Consider the following 14,265-nt stretch of genomic DNA (forward strand, 5'->3'; position numbering starts at 1 on the left):
ATTACTATTCATATTTATCTTATTTCCATCTGTACTATGTTTGAAAGGGGTAAACTCGTGGAAGGGTATAGATCGATCTTAGGGGATGGGAATTTGGATAAATTGGGTTATTGATGAAGAGTGTAATTTGGGATTAAGAACTTGTTGAATTTAATTGCTTATTTGGAAGATTTGGAACACAAGAGGGGGTAGGGAGGGGAAGTCCTAGTTATTGGCAAAAAGTTTATAGATTGGATTTAATTTGTTTTGATTTGTTTTAATTTGGAAAACCTTAATAAAAATTATTATAAAAAAAAAATAAACTAAAAACTCCTCCCACCTTTTCCTCACAGGGGAGTTGCTATGAAGGAGTTATGGAATCAAATACCTTTGCACAAAGTCAGTTTTCCCTGGTTCAGTTGCTGAAATTTCTAGCAATGTATAGCAAGAATCAAAACCAATTTTGTGACTAGGATTATTAAAAACAAGCAAAGATTAATGTTTCGAAGAACGTGCTCCGAGTTGTGATGATTTCCAGACCTGGAGCTGAGCAGCAAGTGGTTGACAAGGACCTTTCTAGGAACTGTGTATGGTAAAATAACCCTAGAGATTATCTGCAGATTTAGAGCTGTTAGCATTAATTCATCCTGGCTGGTCTCTCTGGGGCTGCAAGATAAATAGGGCCTTGAATAATGGAGAAAGAGATTACATTTAATGATGACAGTGTTTGTGCGGAGTTTATATGGTGTCAAGAGGGCCATGAGGTGAACAACAAATTGAAACATGAGCTGGAGAAAACATGCACTTTAGAAAGCTAACTAAAATCAATTGGACAGAATGACTGGGCCAGACATCCTCATGGGTTTTGTGCTGTAACTGAAGGATTTAGAAACTTTACCAATATATTCAAAAGGGTGACCTTTAGGAGTTTTGAGACCTGAAACTGTCCTAAGTGTTCATTTTCTCTCTCTTTTCTAATTGCAAAAAGGAATGAGCACTTAGCCAATATCTGAGCTGGAGATGCTGCAAAATTCTGCCAAGCCAGACTCAGATATGAACACTGAAGACTCATAAAGCCTGCCTCAAAACAAGAGGTAAGTTTTATGAGCCCCCAAAGTTCTCTTCTGGTTTGGATTTCAGTCTGAGCCAGAGAAGGATTTGCAGCTCCCCACCCACATCCCCAAACCCCCAAATATCAACCCCTTCAAATACACTCGTCCGTCACTCTCTTTCCTTTTCAACAAATAGGTGGTAGCAGGAGCAGTCGAAAGGCATGTTGGGAGAACACTGGTTAACAGTGTGCCATGGTGCAGAGGACTATGGGAGATGTGGTTCTAGCAAGAGCTTTAGGTAGAAAAGCATGGTGGAAGACATGGTTGTGGTACTAGGTGCATATCAACTGGGAGTGACTATAACTCGAGGTACAGTTAAAAGGTCTGTAGGTGAGAGGAAAGACTTTTGTCTGAGACCCTAGACAGTTGTTACCAGAGAGCCAGTATGGTACAATGATTAGGACCAGTGAGTAAAGGTAAAGGTAAAGGGACCCCTGACCATTAGCTTCCAGATCATGTGGCGAGCATGACTAAGTCGCCTCTGGCAAACCAGAGCAGCACACAGAAACGCTATTTACCCTCCCACCGGAGTGGTACCTATTTATCTACTTGCACTTTGATGTGCTTTCGAACTGCTAGGTGGGCAGGAGCTGGGACCGAGCAACGGGAGCTCACCCTGTTGCAGGGATTCAAACTGCTGACCTTCTGATCAGCAAGTCCTAGGCTCTGTGGTTTAACCCACAGCGCCACCAGGGAGACCAAGGCTCAAATACCAACTTGGCCCCATTGGGTGACCTTGGGACAGTCACTGCCTCTCAGGTTAACCTACTTCACAGGGTTGTTGTGAGGATTAAATGGGGGGGGAGGCATGTATACCACCTTGAACTCCTTGGATCAAAAGGTGTGATATAAATGCAATAAATAAATAAGAAGACAGCACTGGGTGAGTGCAAGGCAGCTCTACATTACCACGCACATGATTAACGGTAATTAACATAACAAAAGTCATGTAGCAATTGATCCATGCCAACAAAACCTGAGGCAACTCAAGGAAATGAAGATGCAAAATCCTGGATTGGAGATAGAAAACTTATTTTCCCTCCAAGGGGAATCTAATAAGTTGGCTCATCCTTATAGATGCTATTTTTATAATTTTCACTGTTGGTTTTTTTATTTAAAAAATCAGGCCCCTTAATCACACTGCAGCCTGAGGTGAGGACAGCGTCCATAACATTCAGTTAGAAAAGTTAATTCACAGCTTGTAAATTTGTCCCCCACTTCCCCCACCACGGAAAAAAAGCAATTCTAGTTGTAGATGACTCAGACCGTATTTTGCCAAATGGATCTCAAGAGCGGAGAATTGCAAAGTTCACTCCTGAGTGATACCTAGTTCTTTCCTTGCAGTGCACTTTAGTTCCTTGTGAGCTTTCAATTTTAGTTAAAGAGGTGGGGAAATTAAACTCCCACTACCAAGGAATGATGTGTGTGATATTTACCGCTGCAAAGTGTAATTGTATATCAGATTATGAGCAGATGACTTGTACTGAGTGAGGCAAAAACAGTTTCATAAAGTAAAAAAGCATAATTATTTACTGGTGCTTACATGCATCAGTGAATCATTATTTCTCTCTTGTTTTTCATATGGAGTTAGTCTGTCTGCTGGTCACCACATAATTTGGGACCGCAAAATCCAGTTTGCATCCCCTGTGGCAGAATGGTCTAAGAATGGTCCTGGTCACTCAGAGATCCAATACTTGTATCAGAACATTCCTCAGTCAATTCTGACACTCTCTGCAAAGCATCACTCCTCCAGTCTTCAGGTAGTCTTGGAGCAGTTCAAAGAGATCCAGTTATATATTATTGGGGGGAGATTCAGGGTGTGGGGAGGAGAGGGTACCCCGCTCCTGGTATCCATTGGTGTTGTGGTTCTGGTTTTCCCCTATGCTGTAGCAGCCTGGAGATAATCAGCACCTGATCAGCACAAAAGGCTCAGTCTGGTTACAGCCTCTCTAGGAGCAAGTTGCAGTTACAGATAGGTAGCCGTGTTGGTCTGCCATAGTCAAAACAAAAAAAAATTCCTTCCAGTAGCACCTTAAAGACCAACTAAGTTAGTTCTTGGTATGAGCTTTCGTGTGCATGCACACTTCTTCAGATACACTGAAACAGAAGTTTCCAGACCCTTCTATATAGTGAGAAGGTGGGGAGGGGTATTACTTCTCACTCGCCTTCTCACTATATAGAAGGGTCTGGAAACTTCTGTTTCAGTGTATCTGAAGAAGTGTGCATGCACACGAAAGCTCATACCAAGAACTAACTTAGTTGGTCTTTAAGGTGCTACTGGAAGGAATTTTTTTTGTTAGGAGCAAGTTGATTACTCAGAGCCATAGTCCTGCAATTTCAGCCCTGCCTTGGACTCTAGTAAGGTGGCTTTGCCCCTTGCTGTGATCCTGATTCAATGACCTTCCCTCCTGTGGGGTGGGGGGAACATCCACCTTAGACCACCACTGTCAGGTGTGTGTACAGGAGCCAGGCTCTGTGACCAATAGGACTTTGCAGGACTGGGGCTGTTATGTACTGAAGTTCTCACCCTGGGCTAGCAGGGGGATACTGTAGATAATTATGCAAATAAGGCATCGAAAGTGACGTTCAGTGATTGGATAGTTTTAGAAAATTGTTATAGTTACGTTGTAGTGAAGCTCTATATAAGCAGGCTGACTGAACCCTTCAGTTCAGTTCTGGCCTGTGAATAAACAAGAGCTGTTCGAAGAATTGCTGTGTTGTCTGATATGTTTACCCACAGCTTAACAGGGACCTTCCTAAGTTTGTTCTGAAGAGGCAAGGTGTGGCCACACAGGTGAGGCCGATTGGTAACTCACTGGTGGCTAGAGCTGGGAAGGGATATAAGGTCAGCATTTCCCTTCAGCTCTTTGCCACAGCAACACGCTTCTTGCCTTGCTGTGTTTGGCCTCTTGCTTCCTGATCCTTGAACCTTGGCTTCTTGATTCCTTGCTTCTTAATCCTTGGACCCTTGACTTTGTGACTACTTGCTTCCTGACCCTTGGACCCTCAGACTCTTGGCTTCCTGGCTTCTGGACCCCCGTTCCTGCTCCCTCCCCGCCATCTTGCCCCCGGTCCTGACGTCCCCTGCCGAGACTTTGAACGCCCGGCAACCAGACCGTGACAACCAGAGTATGTGCGTAACAGGTTAAAGCCCACTACCCCAATTGTCAGGCCCCTCACAGTGACAAAAAAACAAGAAACCACCCCTGACTCAAAAGCAGAACTTAACAGTTAACAACACATATTTTGGTCGTTAGATGGAGAACTGGCTTCTTGGTTCTGGGCAATTCACAACTCTGCTACCATGCAGATATAAAGCTTAGCTGTCCAAATGGGATCCCCAAAAGTATTAAACTACATGCTAAGCCTATAAAGAACCAGTAAATCACAATTTGAACACTTCGAGTTTCCCAGCAGCTGGTTTTAAAAGAAGAATTCTGGGGGTTGTAGAAACGTTTGTTGAACCTTCTGTGAAGATACGAAACATGTCTGCCACTCACAGACAGTTGCAAAGTGGGAGATGCACCAACAGCACAGAAGCTAACACATTAACACAAGCTACTACGTCCTAAAGCGAGAAGGCTATTTATTGTGAAAAGCGATTCAAAATGTATATACCATATTTTTCGCCCTATAGGATGCACTTTTTCCCCTCCAAAAATGAAGGGGAAATGTGTGTGCGTCCTATGGGGCAAATACAGGCTTTCTCTGAAGCCTGGAGAGTGAGAGGGGTCGGTGCGCACCGACCCCTCTCGCTCTCCAGGCTTCAGTAAGCTCTGCGCAACCCTAGGGAGCCCAGCGCAAAGCCACGCCGGGCTCCCGAGGATTGCGCATAGCTGCCTGCACTCCTGGGCTCCGCACAGCTCCGCGCAACCCTCCGGCGCAGCTCCCTAGACTTGCGGATATCAGGCTGTTCTGGAGGCTGGGGTCAGGGGAAGCTCAGGCTTCCCCCGCGCCAGCCCCGTGCCTGGGGGGGGGGGGAATAAATTTTGTTTTCTTTATTCCCCCCCCCCAAAAAAAAACCTAGGTGCGTCCTATGGGGCAGTGCGTCCTATGGGGCAAAAAATACGGTATATATTTTTCATGTGAAAAAATAACAATTAGCTCATTCATCTCATGCTATTTATTTCAGAGAAAATGCCAAATAATAGAGGCTGCCAGTTTCATCTTGAAGAACAAAAATGATATAGGCAGCAAGCATAATTAGAACTAATTTCCATTCCCTTTCTCTCTCTAAGAGTGAGTGACTGGAGGCATAATTAAACCATACATCAAATAAGAAGAGCCTTGTGGATGAATAAAATAGGATGTTTACATTAAAGGTGGGGTGTTCAGGCGGGGTGGAAAAGGAAAGACATTTCTTACAACAGGCCTTAATTAAAAGACAAAGATTGGTTTTAAAATGCAAAGCAGTGGCCTTGTAGCTGCCAATCATTTGATTCTAAATGGTTTTGCAGAATGAATGATGATCATATTAGGAGAAGGGGGGGTAAAAGCTTTTTTAAAAAACATGTTTGCATATCCATTGTCTTCTGCCTAAATAGGAACTTTGGAAGAAATACCTAATCAAGTACCCACGCCCTTTCCATGCCTGAGATATTTTGAACTGGAAAAAATCACCATCATTTATTTGTATGCTGCTTTTCCAAGCTCAAACCATGTTCAAAGTGGCTCACAACTTCAAAATATTTATGGATTACAACTCCCTATGAACTACAAAACTTAACAAAATTTAAATAGTCATATAAACAATTCCCTAAAAGAATGTCTCATATTCATGGGACCTTAGGGTGAAGGGTGGGGAATTAACAGTAGTAGCAGTGGTAGTAGTAGCAGTGTTTCTCCCCTAGAAAAATAGGTGCCAGTATTCACCATGAAGTTGTTACAGTAAGTGCCACACTTTTTAACAAAAAAAGGTGCCCTTGAGTACCCCCTGAAAAAAAGCCCTGAGTATCAGTGATACAATAATACCATAAAATTAAATAACCCACTGTTTATAGTACATTCTAATAATGAAAACCCAAGAATATAGCCCAGCTAGGAGCAAAAATAATCATCTCCAAACCAAATCTCTCTGGCCTCTCACCTTAAGCCGCAGAAGCAACCTTTGCAGCTGGAGTCAGTCAGGGTGCCACCCTCCAAGGCTGGGTGGGAAGGAGCCAAGCAGAGGGCAGGGGCCAAATTGTTCAGGATCCGTAGCAAGATGGTTTCTGGCATCTTCAGCAGTAGCTGCAGCCTTCATAACTGGAGTCAGTCATGGCCCCACTGGGGATACAAAAAACCAGTAGCAATTGTCTATACCTTCCATCCAAACAAGCAAAAGTCATTACCAGAGTTCAAGACACATTTCATCCAGGCAAAAACTAGCAAGGAGAATGCAAAGCAGGGCTGGTAGGGTGTGTGGCTAAGGATGGGGTGTGGCTTGGGTAGAGTCCAAGCAATCACATTTGGCCCATGGGCTGGAAACAACTTTGGTGAATAGGTGGAATAAAATTCCTGACACCCGCAACATGCTTTTTTAAAGAAAACCCACCAAAACTGTGATTTTAAGCTTCTTGAGCTGTTTCCACTGCTTTTTCCATCACGTAGCCATACATCGGACGCCATTTTTACACCCGCAAGCTAGGTCGTGTCAGGATTTTTTTTGATGTATGGCAAGCAGAGTAAAAGGAAAATAATGAGATGGGTGGGCGTTGATTAGAAACACTGCAACTACATTATTTGGAAACACAACATGCACATGAAGCTAAATTATAGGGTCATTATATCTTATTTGAAGGAAATGCCTAAATATCTCAATGCTGTATATCATGGTTCTATTTTTAGATTTTTCTGGTTTGTCAGGTATCCATTTCTTAAAAACGAATGTACTAAATTTAATCCAACTATTTCCAGTACATAGTGCTGTTTTTGCCCAAAATATTTTTGATCACAATCTTAAGAATTCTCTCCCCCCCCCCCCCCGGTCCCAGATTATTTATTTTATGTATTTGAAAACTCTCAGCCATAGGAAAATCTTTAGCTACTTATTTGTAAGCATCTCTCAAACTGTCACTAAATAAAGACATTGTTGGAATATTCTAAGAGGAGCGAGACAAGTGGGTGAGCGTGTTGTTTACACTTCACCTGTTTCCATTACGCACTTTGGGAGGAATCTGCAGAGGCTTCCCAGGAGCTGTGTTTGTTTTTTGAAAAATCCTCTACTGGCACAAAGCAGAAGCGAAGACCCTGTGTTGCAAAAAATAAAAAGAAAGAAAGAAAAGAAAAAGAAAGGAAAGAGCAAAAATAGATTTAAACACAGCCAAACCCAATACATTATTGGAACATGAGCCAGGTACCTACCCAAATTTGGAAAAACTGAAATATGCGCTGCATAGGATAGTGTTCTTGTTTTAAGATAAACAAAGGCTGTCATCCTATGCATTCCTATTACTTGGGGCTAAGTAAGACATTCCTCCAAGTATACATGCATATAATTAGGGTGAACATCTTTTATTTTAAAAAATCTCTTTTTGTAGTTAGCGGTGCTAGGTGGAAAAGGTTTCAGATAGCTACTATATGGCAAAGCACAGAGCTTTGCAGTAATCATATACTGGAAAATAGATGTTTCCTTCTCCCATCTGAAGAAGTCTATCATCTCAGCAGCAGCTAGGGATATTGGAGAATTTTGTTGAAAGGGTACTGGAAACTGTGTCAGTCAGATGCCTGTCCATCTGGCAGACAGATCCTGCAAAAGGATGGCAAACTGAGTAGCACTGCCCCTAGATTATTTTTTTCTGCCTAGGGAATTAGGGAATGTCTAACAACATGTGCATATGATCACATGAAACCCTACAGATCAGGCTGCTATCTTTCGTCCCCCCTTTGCAATTACACTTGAGCTTGAGAGTCTGTACAGCTTGAAGTTGTAGAGAACAGTCACAGACAGACCCTCATGTAAAGCCATGAAGGCACCTGAATACCCTTAGCTCCTGGCAGGCTAGGATTTCCACAGATCTTAAAAGGAGCCAAGGAAATACTCATTAAAACCCACAAAGTCTCTCACAGGAATGCCTTGTCCTCCCCAACCAATGTCCCTGAGTGTGAGCAGCCAAAAGTGCCCACCCTTTAGGATTTGGGGGATTGAGTGAGAAAACCCAGTGTTTTCATTATTGTTGCATATCTGTCTCATTATAGAAGGATTTGGAAAGGTTCAGAAAGGGCTTTCTGCAGAGCGCAAAACAAAACAGAGCGTTTCATATCTTTCCTTTTTAATGTTCTGCATATCTTCTCTGTGCAATGAGTTCATTTTCCCTGTTGCCCATGCAACACGTGGCGAAGTAATGCCACTGTGAGCCTTGTCTGAGCTCATTTCCTTTTCTACCTTCAAGAATCCGAGCAAACATTTGATGAACTCATAGCAAAATTAAAGAGAGAAGGGATACCTAAGGTTAGAAAAATTCCAGGGAATGTAAAGTGAAATTGAAGATTCAGCATCTTTGGATGCTCAGTTGTATTGTGAATGATGAGGCATTCAGCAATAACAGATGGTTCTGACAGCGGCTGCCCATCTATGGACCCTTTCCAAAGGCATGCTGTGATCTAGTTTGGATACCGCAAACTTTAGATTTATATCCACATCATGCACAGGAATTTCCCTTCTACTTCTAAGTGGTATTATTTCAGAAATACCTTTGTTCCTGCACCCTGTTTCTCTGCTATTCAGTTGCCTTTCCCAAATTGTTTCCTGGACTTCAGCACCCTCAGACATTGCCCTGCAGTCTAGACAAGAATGTCGCTAGGAGGCCCCAGTGAATTGTCAGGGACCAAATCCTGTCCTGTCATGGTTGACATTAATCAGCCGCTAGATGGGAGATCCATTTAAGAGTAGGATATGAATGGAATCTTATCCATACAAAGGCGGTGCATTGGGGTAGTGCTTTTTATTTATATGTAAGTCTGAAATCTTGGAGTAAGTCCTGCTGAATTCAGTCAGACTTCTGATTTGGCATTCTCAGGGTTCACAGCAAATCCTGTAATGACCGGTGTGGTGGGGGAGAAGCATGGAGGTGACCTGCTGTCCAGAGCTGGAGTCAGGCATAAAGGTAAAGGGTAAAGGGACCCCTGACCATTAGGTCCAGTCGTGACTGACTCTAGGGTTGCGGCACTCATCTCGCTTTATTGGCCAAGGGAGCTGGCGTTTGTCCACAGACAGTCATGTGGCCAGCATGACTAAGCCACTTCTGGCGAACCAGAACAGCGCACGGAAATGCCGTTTACCTTTCCGCCGGAGTGGTACCTATTTATCTACTTGCACTTTGATGTGCTTTCAAACTGTTAGGTTGGCAGGAGTGAGTCAGGCATAGGTCAGCAGTAAAATACCTTATGTTAGTGACGTCATTACTCAAGGAAACAAAACAGCTCAGTCCTAGTGGTCACAGCAGCAGGTCTTGCCCCAATGAAGCAGTAGCAAGGACTGAAGGTCCCTGTTTTCCCACCACAGAAAGTGTCTCAAAAATAAACCAGAGCATTTGTGGTTTGGAAAGTTACAGGATTTCAGCAGAGTGCCATAGGGCAGGGGTAGGCAAACTAAGGCCCAGGGGTTGGATGCGGCCCAATTGCCTTCTCAATCCAGCCCGCGGACGGTCCGGGAATCAGCATGTTTTTAACATGAGTAGAATGTGTGCTTTTATTTAAAATGCATCTCTGGGTTATTTGTGGGGCACAGGAATTCCTTCATCCCCCCCCCAAAAAATAGTCCCACCACATTGTCTGAGGGATGGTGGACCGGCCCATGGCTGAAAAAGGTTGCTGACCCCTGCTATGGGATATGCACTGATTGGAAATGAAGCAATTTGACCACCCCAAAACATTTGAAGGCACAAACTGTATAGAAAACTGGGTCACATGTGACCACTCCGAAAGCATCATGAGCACAAATCATCGCAAATGTGCAATAAAAATGGTGCCTGGGGGTGCCTATGCCGCTATTAGGCCTTTCCTCATGTTTTCACACATTGCTTTTTGGACTCCACGAAATAAGGAACGGGAAAACCGTGGCTCTCCAAACGATGCTGAACTCCAGCTCTCATCTTCCCTGATCTTTGGACAGGCTGCCCTGGGCCTGATGGGAGCAGGAGACCAGCAATATCCACCAGTTTCCCCCATCCCTGTGTCAAATGGCCATTTCTATCCTACACTAAGAACCATCGCTAGGTTTCATTTGCTCCATTCTCATAAACCACAGTGTAATACAGACCCCGAAAGAAATCTGCAGACGCTGCTGAGTTGCCTCCCTATAGGCTACTCAGAACGGACTGCATACATGCATTATTTAAAAGCCTCCAAGAAAGGAATCTCCCTCCGCCCTGCTCCCAGCCCCTGGGGAGCTCTGTTGGCCAGCCATGCACTTTACATTTCTTTTGCCCCACCAGCTTGAATATTTATGAGGTGGCATATGATTTGATGGTGTCTGGTTCCATGTGTAATGCTGATGTCATCTGTTTTAAATTTGAAATGCCAGTTCTGTTTTGTAGTGCATAGTAATTTGTTTCTTCTGCAGACTATATAGTATATATATAAAAAAATCACACCGAAACTTGGCATTTCTAGCAAGGAAACTATGGTGATATGGAGCGCTCTCTCTCTCTCTCTCTCTCTCTCTCTCTCTCTCTCTCTCTCTCTGTGTGTGTGTGTGTGTGTGTGTGTAAGCAAGCAAGTAAGTAAGTAAGTAAGAGGGAGACATGGGGGAGACACTCTCCAAATAAATTATATTACATAATCAAAGGACTACAACTTCTCACAACAGTTTGGACAATTGTTCAAGGCTTCACCGCATTCAAGCCAAACATTCCTCCCTTGCCCCTCCTACCACACACTTGCTTTGGTGTAAAGATCCTGGCCTTGAAAGGGGTTGGATATGGCTGGTGCCAACCTCTATACAAAGGTGGTGCCATCTCAGAACAACAGAGAATCCTTCACTTCTTTCTATTTTTAGTCAAAAATTCTTTCCCTGGCAGCAGAATTACTCTGCAGCGGAAAAGGAAGCTTGGGCTATGAATCTTGACATCCGTGCCCTGCAGTGCTCTTCATAGCATTCACTTTTATTCCAGATCACGCAGATTTGCTAGGTGGCTGTGAACAATGGGCTGGCTTGATGCTAAGAGTACACTGTTGGGAGATTTACCTTCAACCTTTTACTGCACCGCATCAAGCACAGAATCCTCACTAAAATGCAGACTTTTTGTCCTGTCGGGTGGCAGGAGAATTGGAAATGTCGGAGGGTGGTAGATTTTTTTGATAATTCTGAAATGCATTATTAAGAAGATTCTCTCTTGTGAATTGGAGCAAAAGAAGTGAAAACTATTCCTAACTCTGAAAGTCTTGTGCAATGGTTTTTTAATTGACACCCACACCCCCACACACCTTGTACCCGTAACTACCACCTACAGTTTATACCAGTATCCTGAGCATCCCATGTTTCACTGTGATCTGACCGGTGGGGTGCTTTTACTGTATTTTTCTTTCCTCTTGCTTTCAATGTATTTACGTGGGGTTTATTGTCTGTTTGTTGGGTTGCAAGTTGCTTTGTGTTGCCCTGGGCAAGGTACAGTGACTGACAAATTTAATGAACTAACTAACTAACTAACTAACTAACTAACTAACTGACATAGCCACCAACATTTCTGATTTAAAATAGACATACTTGTTTTGTGTTGTGCAAGAAAGCAGCTAGTTGGCATATCAAACATGTGAGCAATCAATGTGAGTGAGCCACTGAGGGTAGGGAGCAACTCATATGCATAAAGGAATTTGGAAATAGTTACTTGCAAAAAGTCCTGTTTCCTAGGAAACATGATTTTAAATGTGGGATTCTATCAAGGTTTCTGCATTTCAGCGTGCTGTATGAATCTAGCTACCTTATCGTGTGAGTTTAATAATTTCAAAACTTATTATGCTAAATAAATGGAAAGGAAAGAAGCTGGAAAACTGCCAGCCAAAGAAGTACATTTTGGGGGACAAAATCTGGTATATTATTTAGCTAAAACAAATATGGTATACATCACCAACACAAAAACATACAGAGGAAACGGACATTGCATCAATGAAATGGCTAAAGCCCGAGTGTTTTATTAGGCTAATAGGCTAAACACTACATTTTCATAGTCTCAAAGGGCATATCTTAAGCTGGCTTGATATTATTGCTCCTCCACATGGAATCTTGGGAACTGCAGGTCTGTGAGGAGGGGAATAATGATCTCTAATAGACTCAGCACCTTCACCAAACTAAGATAAAGGGACCCCTGACCATTAGGTCCAGTCGTGGCCGACTCTGGGGTTGCGGTGCTCATCTCGCTTTATTGGCCGAGCGAGCCAGCGTACAGCTTCCAGGTCATGTGGCCAGCATGACTAAGCCGCTTCTAGCGAACCAGAACAGCACACGGAAACGCCATTTACCTTCCCGCCGGAGCGGTACCTATTTATCTACTTGCACTTTGGCGTGCTTTCGAACTGCCGCCGACCTTCTGATCGGCAAGCCCTAGGCTCTGTGGTTTAACCCACAGCACCACCCGCGTCCCTCTGACTTCCATATGTTCAGACTCACATTTCTGTGCACAATAGGCTGAACTCTCACATTCTATGCACATGCAGATCAAAAGTCCCTGAAGATCAGGAGTTCCCAAGATCTTCAAGAAAGTCCCTGAAGATCAGGAGACCACCAGTGAACCACAAGTTTCATTCAGGTGGTCTGCAGCATGCCTGAATATTCATGTTGATATTTTTATTTTATTTTATTGCATCTTTTCTTTCTTAAATCATATTCTATTGTGTTACAATATGAAATCTATGAGGTGCAAATTATAATACAATAAAACACAATGTAAGAAATAAAATAAGCCAAAAAAGGACAACTACAAATCAAACAGCATGCAGCACAGGCAGAATAATCATTAGGTAGTCTGCAAAGCCCATTAGCAATTTTCAAGTGATCCATGCAAGCGGGTAGGTTTTTGGGAACCATTTACTTAGATATTCATTTAGGCTGCCTCCAGACTGTTGGCATTTGCAGAAGAAATTTAAGCACATACCAGAAATGTAGGTTTGCATGATTAAAGTGCTATGTTGCAACAAATACGCTTTAAAAAATAGACTTTTTGCAGTTCGGGAATACATTGAAAAGAGTGGGAAGATCAAATGATTAAGGGGGAAGGCATATAAAATTGCTGTAAGCAAATCAGGATGAATCCTCAGCGTTGTATAACCTCACTGCAAACAAATGACAACAAATAAAGACCGGACATTGTCTAACCTTCTCATAAACTTTGGAGCAAGCAAATCTTGTTCTTGTACATTATAATGGTGTTTATGCACAGAAATAATGAATTGCTAACTTCCAGTGAGAGTGTGCAGGCATCCATGACTTGTATTGTACATTTACCTAGCAACGATCATACATACAAGCAGACATATTCTTAGTGCCATTCAGTTTTCACTACTTATTATTAAGGAGGAGGGGAATGTTGTTGGCTACCCTGAGATTGCATTTTAAAAGGAACCAAGTTCAAGGTCACTAGGGGTTCAGAGGCAGGGGTGGTTTCTGTCATTTTGCCGCAAGCTCTAGGCTGGAAGCTGCCAGCCCAGGATGATTTAAAGCCTCACAACGTGAGAATGAACTGCATAGGTTTCCAGCTGTAAGTTCAGCCAGCCCAAGACATTTTGCTGCCTGAGGCACAGGTGGCAGCCTCCTCCGTTCAATATACAAAAGCTCACTGGACCGGCAGTTCAATTTACTTCAACACTGCTGACAGGACAGCAGCCTTCACTGCATCAAACAGCAGCAAGCTAGCTTGGGGGTGCAGGGGGTGCACACAGCTTTCCCCCTCCATCACCTCACACTGCCTAATGGTAGGGCCAGCACTGTAGGATGAGCCATTCACCTCTTTCGAAACCTCACAAATGGGTTTGAGGTTATTAGGACTTGCAAGTGTTTTCTTGCCCGTATTACTGATGAACCAAATTTTACCCACACATACAGAATGAAGTGGACCCTGTCTTTATGAGGTGGTGAGGTTTAGTGCAAGCTGGAAAGTATAAGCTGGAAAATGATGCATTTAAATCTCACCAGCAAATATGCTTGGTGGCCCGAAACACCCCATTATTCTTTCAGCCTCAGCCTTCTACCTGCAATGGAGAG

General features: G+C 43.3%; 1 long non-coding RNA gene across 1 annotated transcript; it reads right to left on the minus strand.

The window, feature by feature from the left end:
- Window positions 1-440: 440 nt before the first annotated feature.
- LOC310843853 lies at window positions 441-13,414 on the minus strand. Its single transcript, XR_014563701.1, has 4 exons — window positions 13,381-13,414; window positions 7,235-7,319; window positions 6,178-6,356; window positions 441-645 (listed from the first exon to the last, which is right to left on the minus strand). It is a non-coding gene; the product is annotated as an uncharacterized lncRNA (long non-coding RNA).
- Window positions 13,415-14,265: the final 851 nt, after the last annotated feature.

This window comes from Podarcis gaigeae (assembly GCF_964106915.1).
Source record: "Podarcis gaigeae genome assembly, chromosome: 4".
NCBI lineage: Eukaryota > Metazoa > Chordata > Lepidosauria > Squamata > Lacertidae > Podarcis > Podarcis gaigeae.